At 45.7% G+C, this 8,627-nt stretch overlaps 1 long non-coding RNA gene across 1 annotated transcript; it reads right to left on the bottom strand.

The window, feature by feature from the left end:
- Positions 1-855: 855 nt before the first annotated feature.
- Positions 856-6,758, bottom strand: LOC130844923 (uncharacterized). Its single transcript, XR_009051267.1, has 3 exons — positions 6,742-6,758; positions 1,744-1,971; positions 856-1,127 (listed from the first exon to the last, which is right to left on the bottom strand). It is a non-coding gene; the product is annotated as an uncharacterized LOC130844923 (long non-coding RNA).
- Positions 6,759-8,627: the final 1,869 nt, after the last annotated feature.

Here is an 8,627-nt window from a genome sequence, read left to right as displayed (position 1 = left end):
TGTTTTCTTAAAATATCATTTGTGGTAATAATGGATCAACATTAATTTCTTGGTTTTGATGGCTGTTCTGTGGTTACGTAGGCAAGAGTACTTGTAATTAGGAAATACTCATTTTGGTAGGAAAGGGTAATGGAACATTTTGTCTGTAACTTAGTCTCATATGGTTCAGAAATGTTAATAATTAGGGAACTTGAGTGAAGTATATAGGGGAGCTCTATGTACTATTTCTCAAACATATATACATTTGAAATGATTTCAAATAAGAACCATTTAAAATTATTTTTAAAAAGTAGTTGACGAATTTTTCAATATACTCCATCAGTTTTGTTTCATGTAAAAACAATGCTTTAAATTACTTCCTTTCGCCGCCCCAAAATCATTTTGGTAAAATTGGGATAGAAGATATTCATCTTGTGGCTTTGTGTACACTTTGTACATACCTGCATTCAACCTAGGATAGGCGTACCCTGGCCTTAATGAGGTTTTCTTTCACTTGCTCTCAGTGGGCTGTGCCTCTGACCAGCACTTCCCTTTAAGAACTGGATGAAGAAGATAAGATAGCCATGGAGCCAGGGCAGTAGGAAGGTTCCTCATATGCTAAAAAATGAGAAAGTAGACGTAGAGCACTTGCAACAGCGACTGGGACCTAGAAACCCCTTGGTAGGTCTAGCTCTGCTGGTTTCTGTCACTGTCATCCTCATCCTGGGAGGTCTGAACCCTGCACACAGGCTTGAAATAAGTCAAAGGCCACAAAACTTGTGAGGGAGCCACATGCCTCCTCTCTGGTTGCATTAAAGACGACATCCGCTCTTTTCTTTTTTTTAATAAATTTATTTATTTATTTATTGGCTGCGTTGGGTCTTCGTTGCTGCACACAGGCTTTCTCTAGTTGATGCGAGCGGGGGCTACTCTTCTTTGTGATGCTCGGGCTTCTCATTGTGGTGGCTTCTCTTGTGGAGAACGGGCAGAGCGCAGGCTCAGTAGTTGCGGCGTGCAGGCTTAGTTGCTCCGTGGCATGTGGAATCCTCCCGGAGCAGGGCTCGAACCCGTGTTCCCTGCATTGGCAGGCAGACTCTTAACCACTGCGCCATCTAGGAAGTCCATCCTCTCTTTCTTGAGAACAGATCCTATAGTCAGGAACAAAGGGAGGCATTCCACTCACTGGGGCAAGATCATGGTGGCACTGGGCTCCCTGAGAAGGCCCCCGGGAGCTACGCAGTAAAGAAAAATGGACCTGGTGAAAGAGGGTCAGCTACTGGGAACAGAAGGAGGCTGCTTCCCAGTAGGCGCACAGCAACCAGATTTCCTGTGATAGTGCTCTGAGGCTCAGAGTTTAGAAACCAGGATCCAGGACATGTCATGGCCGTGGGCCTTCAGAGTCAGGGATCCCTCTCGGAGAAGAATCCTTCTTGGAGAGATTTCATGTGAAAGTTTCTGACAATCTCTTGTCTCAATCTGAGACCAGCCCACCTCCTCTGGCCTGGCTGTTGACTCTGCCAAGACCACGGGTCCCAACAAGCAGGGCAAGGAGAATGTTCAGAGAAGCAGGGAAAGGTAGCCCTGCTGTGCTCCAGAGCTGCTCTGGAGCAGGACACTGCCCTGCAGGCTGCTTGTCCATCCCTCTGGGCTTTTCCAGCCTGAGCTTGCCTCTACCTAGCTTCCTGGACTGTCATTCTATTTGCATTTTTCTCTTTTCTTCCCCCCTCTTCCCTCTCTCCTGGGGATATCTTTATATATACTCACAAAGGAATCGAGGAGCTGAATATTCACAACCTCAGTCTCCTTTTTGAATTAGCATCGCAATAGTGTTTCACAGCAGAGCTAGTCAAATGCCAGGACAGCAGGGCATCCGTCAGCAGAGCATCCATCCTTAGGAGTGAGTGCTGCTTACAGTCACCTGTCCTGGCCCCAGGTGGTCCTCATGGATGTGTGAGCTGTTTGGCAGAAAGCTGAAAATCTTCTGGGCTGTGCCTAGAGAAACAGAACACCATCAGCAGCCACCTGCCTCCTGAGGCTAACGTTACACCTTCATTCAGCTTGCCTCTCAGTGAATTTTACTTCAGGGCATCTGCACCCCAACCTGTCTCAGCCTTGGCACCTACGAAAAGTGAAAAGTTAGCAACAGTTCTTCTCACAGGCTGCCAGGAGTACCTTAGCGGAGCGGTGAAGCTTCCAGCTCGTTACTCACAGCTGAACATGTCCTCGGACACAACCTCTATGAACAGATCCCACCAGTGCCCTCTACTGAGGGGCCAGGACCCATGCGGAGGATCAGAAAATATACAGCCCACTCTCCCCTTAGCCACTCCGGGTCAATTGTAGTGGTCCTGGCCCCTCCTACACCAGCCATGCTCTTCCAGAACCCCCTTCTTCCTAAAGAAGCTGTCTCTCGCCTCCAGGGTGAAGCCTGACAACTATACTGGAGGTGGCATTTGGAGTTCAAAGAGTACCTCAGGCCAGCAACCCAGATAGACTTTTCTGGCCCCCTCACCCATGCCTCCTAGGCTATCCTGAAAAAACTGTTCTCGGTAGGATCATTGCTTATTCTCTAATCCCCCTCTTTTGAGCTACCTTTGGGGTCTTCCTGCAGGGCTTCTCCTCACATTCAAGTCTGGCTACTAGCACTTTGATGTTTCGTCTTGTTTCATAGAGTCTTAGAACCGAGGGGGTACTTTTTAGAAATTATTCAGCTGAAACTCTTTAGGTTACAAATGATGAGGCAACTTAGAAGACCAGAGCGGTGATTCAGTTCAGCAGTTACAGAGTATCCCTTAAGCTATCCATGTGCCTAGCACTGTGGAGGTACAGAGCATGAAAGGACCTGATTCCTGTCCGTTCAACATCTACATCTCCGTTGGGAAGACTGGATACACACGCAAGAGTCAAATAACAAAACAAGGTAGTACATGATTGAGGACCTGAGTGAGTGGCACCAGGAATTAACGAGGAAGGAGATTGCATTCAGGAAGGACTCTCCCAAGGGAGAGTTGTACAGGAAGGTCCATGCAGGTGGTCATGCACAAGCTCCTAGGATCAAGCTGAGCTCTGAAGAATGGATAAGAGTTGAGGGAGAGCCCTTAGGGAAGGGAAAAAAAGAAACAGAGAAACGGAAGTAAGGTTGAAGAAAGCAAAACCTGTCCAGGAGATGAAAAGAAGCCCAATTTACAAGAAAAGTTACAGGGTGACTGTCAGCCCATAAGGTAACTATCAGTAATCAGGAAAGCAGTGTGGCAGGGAGGGAACAACATAACTTTGGAGGCAGACCTCCCTCATTTTCAATCCTGGGCCTGCCACTTAACACATCTGTAACCTTAGCCTCTCCAAGCCTGTTTCCTTTTCTATAAAATGGAGATAATAACATGGAACACACAATATTGTTTTGCATATAGAATTATACATAAAGTGCAAGGTCTTGGCACACAGTGAGCACTTTTTAAATGATAGCTATAATCCTTAACAAGGTGCCTAACACTGTGCCAAGCACATATTACATGTTCACTAAATGGTGATTAGTAGTATCCCTTTCCTCCTGTTGCTGTGGTCAGCCCTGCGCTGACCTGACCCTAAAGTAATGTGGTGTGTATTATCTTGGCTGCCTTTGGGAAAGGAGTAAGCGATACACTCAAAGCAGCTAGCCCTAGAATATCAAGGGCTATGGTTAATACCCCCATACCACCCTAGGCATTTTAACATTTTATCACACCGCATTGAATATATAATATGTGTGTTCCTCTTTCAATATCATTCTTGCAGAAATGTATCTGAAGTGAGTTTTAAAGTTTTACTTCTGAGATTATTTGACTCCAAGTAATTTGGGATTGGCACTGCTCCTCCTGCAATTGTGGCATTGAGAATTCCCGTAAAAGGAGAAAAAGATCTAACCTAAGATTGTTTTCCAAAGTAATAAGCTTCTTATGGGTGCCAAATTCCAAAATAAGTGAAATAAGTAACTTTATGTTACTGTGGTAGCAGGTAAGTAAATATTTTAAATTTGATTTTTATAGTTGACTTTTCCTGTATTGGAGCCAATATACTTTTTTCCTAGTCTCAAATATTGTAGGCCCTTGAAAACCTCTCAGACCCTAGGCACTAGGCCTCTAGCGCTTAATGGATAAAACAGCCCTGACACTGTGGCAATTGGGAAGATATGTGATGAAAAACTAGGATCAAATACAAAATCAAAGGAACCCCTTCTTCACGCCTCCCTGAGTGGGGCTGGCCAGCCTGCAGGGTCAGCACCTCGTTGAGGAAAAGCATGTTTACAACTTAATTGGATTCAGAGCTTGGGAAGTCTGTGGTCAATCATCCTGGCTGGCACGAAATGTTCATGCCAACCCTTGGCGCCTGCTGCCATCCCTACCCTCTCACACAAAAGCCCAGGGGCTTGGATTTGCAACTGTTAATGAATAACCACATGGTAATCCCTCCATCCCAGTGGGAAAGTCTCAGCTGAGGGCCTGCAAAAGAGAAATAACTTCCTGAATATACATATATACATGTTTGCTCTCTGAGTCCCAAGTCAACTGCTTATTGGATAATGTTCTCCTGGATTCAAAAATCAATGTTTTGTTAGCTTTGTGGGGAGGAGTGCAGGAAGGGATTCCCCACTGTGAAAAAGGCAAGCTCTGTTGATGAATCAGCCTCCACCTTGGAGATAGAAAGGCAAACATCTCAGAAGCTTCCATCTGGCAGTGCAGATCGTAGGAGCCTGAGTGATTTTTGCCACTTTGCAGAGCATTTTATCCCAAAGGCAGTGAAGTCACACAAAGGTCAAGATGCTGGATAGGGCTCGACACACCAGCACAGACCTGAGAGGCTGTAGCCAAAGCAAATCCCTCATTTCAGTCATTTGCTTCCTCCCTTGATAATTGTTGTAATACTGCCAGTATTATAATTTACTAGTTATATATGTACGCATTTAGTTCAAATAGTTCTTTGAAAATGAAACTGTGTAACATCATATTTCAAAGAATACTAGGGTCACTTAATAAAGAGAAGTAAAAATAAATATAATTAATTTCATCCAATTTTTAAAAATTCTATCCAGACATTGCTTTCAGCTGAAGACTCAGTCTGAGGTCTGTTGTCTGTACTGAAAAGTGGGGAGAAACAAACACTTTACCTTCTTGCTCTAATAGGAGACCTTCTCCTAAATGTCATCAGAAGGATTAGAAGAGAATTATCAAAGGCATTGTTCATGTTTCACTTAAACCACAAACAGACACACTCACTGTGCTCTGTCTCTATGGGAAACACTTTCTCCTTCCCTTTTCAGCCTGGCACTAGACCAAAGGGATGGGTTGAAAGTCAGGAAGCTCCAGCCCCAGCTCTGCCACTCACTTAGTGGCCTTCAGAAGGGCGCTGCTCTTTCAGGCCCTTCAGCTCTTTCATCTGTAAAATGCACTTGATTGAGATGATCTTGAAAAATTCTTCTGCTGTGATTCTCTATCATTCGAAGACTTTCTCCAGTAGGGTGATATGTCAGCCATGGAAATAACCCAACTCACCATACTGCTTTACCGGCTGGAGTAGTGAGAGTGACTATTTTTCTAGCTTCCATGAGAAACTGGACCACAGAACTGAGAGAAATCAGCCTGACTCCACAGTCTTAACAGTGACTTTCAGGAATGACTGAGCTAGCCTGGGAGAGTGAGGTGTGGACCCCCCGGCCTACTTTTCTTTAGTTTCCTTTTGTGGTCTGACTTCTCAGAGTTTCAAACAAGAAACATGGGAGTGTGGAAAGAATAGGGGTTTTGGAAGCCAAGAAGCACTGATTCAAATCCAAGCATTTGATACTCTCTAGCTGTGTGATGATGGACAATTTCCTTAACTTTTCTGAGTCTCAGTTTGCTCGTATATTAAAAAGAAAGAAAAATAATACTCACCTTATAAAACTCTTATGAGGGGAAAACTGTATAAGTATTTATTGGGGGCATAAAAATATACATTATCTGCTGGGACTGAACAATAAAATGCCAGTAGTGTTCTTAAATATCTGAGGCTGTAGAAGCCCTGCAATAATTGACTTACAGTACGAAATTCTTAGAAGGGTTAGCAGGGCGCCCCCATGGTGACTCAGTCACCCACCTCCCACTTCTTCTGTGCCACTGTGCCCTGGGGAGAGATGGCACCAGCCAAAGCAGGATTCTGCCCTCTGCTGCTGCTCCTGCTGCTGGGGCTATGGGTGGCCAAGGACCCAGTCAGTGCTGAGCCCAGAAACATGACCTCAGCTCCGTGGTTTGAAACTCAGCACATGCAGCCCAGGCCTCAGAGATGCAATGCTGCGATGGACAACATCAACAAGCACTCCAAACGCTGCAAAGGCTTCAACACCTTCCTGCATGAATTCTTCTCCAGCGTGGCCACCACTTGTCAGATCCCCAACATAGCGTGCAAGAATGGCCGTGAAAACTGCCACTAGAGCCAGAAAACTGTATCCCTGACCGCATGTGAGCTTATCTCAGGGAGGTGCCCAGACTGCAGGTACGAGGAGAAGCAATTGGATGCGTTCTTCATCATAGCCTGTGACCCTCCACAACAGAAGGATGACCTAAGGTACCAGCTGGTCCTGTGCTTTTGGATAATGTTGTCTAAGGCCAGGTGTTCCCCTCACCCCAAGCTCTGCAGATTCCTGACGCTGCAGCTGCATTTCCTCCCTTGAGTTCTTTACTAATCCTTACCCGTTTTGCAAATACCACTTCTCTTCCACGCAGCCAACTTCACATACTCTTAATTCCTTACGGGGTTTTGTGGATGCTTCAAATGGTGATGGAAGAGAGGTGATTCTCCTTAGCCCTTCACTGCTGCTTACATTGCTTTCTGAGTGTGGATACCATGCGGCTCTTCAAGCACTAAGGCTCTTGGCACGGGTGGATCCAGGTTTTGTGCGGCTTATGGCATATGCAATTTTGCAGACCATCTTAAAGAAGAAGAATACAAAATTACAAATGCAAATTAAGGTCAGGACCTTGGAAGAGCTGTGGTTAGACAGTTCAGAGGGAACCCTGGGGGAAGATTATCTAAGGAAGGAGGGCAGGAGATTCTGTGTGGGGTTCCCTGTGTTGGGCAAAGGAATGCGTCTGATTTTGCTGCAACAGAAGACCCTGCTTTTCCTGATTGAGTGTGTGGGTTACTATCCAGGGGAAACTATGGAGGTTTGGAAGCCCCTCCTTATCTCCGTGAAGCTTCAGCATCACGCGCCCTGCAGGCAGACGGGAGGGCAGCACCCTGAGCAGGCTCGGCTCGGAGGAGCAGCCTGGGCTCTGCCTTCTGTCCCCTTGAAAACTGCCTGGTGGTCCCGTGTCACAAGAAGGGGAGGGAAGCAAGGAAGGGCAGGCTGAGCCCTGGGATGCCAGTCAGACCTGAGGCTGGACCCACTTGTTTACGCTCAGGACCTGACCTCATGCCGCATTGGTATGACCCAGAGCAGAAATCTGACTGTTGGTTTTTTTTTTTTTAATTAATTAATTTATTTATTTATTTAATTTTGGCTGCGTTGGGTCTTCATTTCTGCGTGCCGGCTTTCTCTAGTTGTGGAGAGTGGGGGCTACTCTTCAATGCAGTGCCTAGGCTCAGTAGTTGTGGCTCTTGGGCTCTAGAGCACCGACTCAGTAGTTGTGGCGTGCGGGCTTAGTTGCTCTGCGGCATGTGGGATCTTCCCTGTCCAGGCATCGAACCCGTGTCCCCTGCATTGGCAGACAGACTCTTAACCACTGTGCCACCAGGGAAGCCCAGAAACCTCAGACTTTTGAAGTGAATTTCCCCTCCTTGGAAATTTCAGAATCTGGACTTTCTAAAAATCTTGATCTGGTTGTAATTAGTGCTTCTCCAACTAACTGGTGAAGGAGCAGTTCTATATGCAATCTGCCACAGACCAACACTTTCAAAAAATACAATAAAATGAATTACTGGAAAAATGAAATAGAACATACAGATATAGAAAACACAAGGCCGTATTTTTTATTATTGGCTTCAATGAACATAAAATCAGTTGTTCAGGTTGGCATAAAAGTTTCTCAGTGCTTCCTCTCAATTTCTATGCTTATAACAGATACATAGAGAAAAATATATACATATACACATATAGAGTAAACACCAACATAAGATATACACACCCATACACATATACAGACACAGGGGCACATACTCACATACAGGCACGTTTGTACACAACACAAACACACATACACATGTAGATGCACTCGATAGTAAGGCAACCGCTCTCCTTCCCTCTTCCGACTCTGCCTCCCCCATATACTTCCCTTTTCACACTTAGAAAGAGATTTTCCCACACAGACTAGGGCTCAGAATAAGGAAGGATGATTGGTTAAATGTAAGTGGCAGGAAAAGCAAAGAATCCAAAAATTCTGACTCCCAGCCCCCTTTCCTGCTTTCTGGAAAGAGATCTAAGACAGAGCTCCTTGCTACCTACCTACCACACCCACACCATCATCCTCCCCCAAATATAGCTTCCCCCACAGCATCTAGGCGGCCCTCTGCCCATCACGGCCACTATCGTGCCCACCCTGTGCTTCTGACCAAACAAGACATACTGGAAATGAGAGGAAAACAACATTCTTCTACTCCTCTGGCTTCGCCCCAGTGTCGTGGGCAGTCTCCACTTCCTC

Source organism: Hippopotamus amphibius, chromosome 2 (assembly GCF_030028045.1).
Source record: "Hippopotamus amphibius kiboko isolate mHipAmp2 chromosome 2, mHipAmp2.hap2, whole genome shotgun sequence".
In the NCBI taxonomy this organism is placed as follows: domain Eukaryota; kingdom Metazoa; phylum Chordata; class Mammalia; order Artiodactyla; family Hippopotamidae; genus Hippopotamus; species Hippopotamus amphibius.
This window is presented reverse-complemented; position numbering and strand designations above follow the sequence as displayed.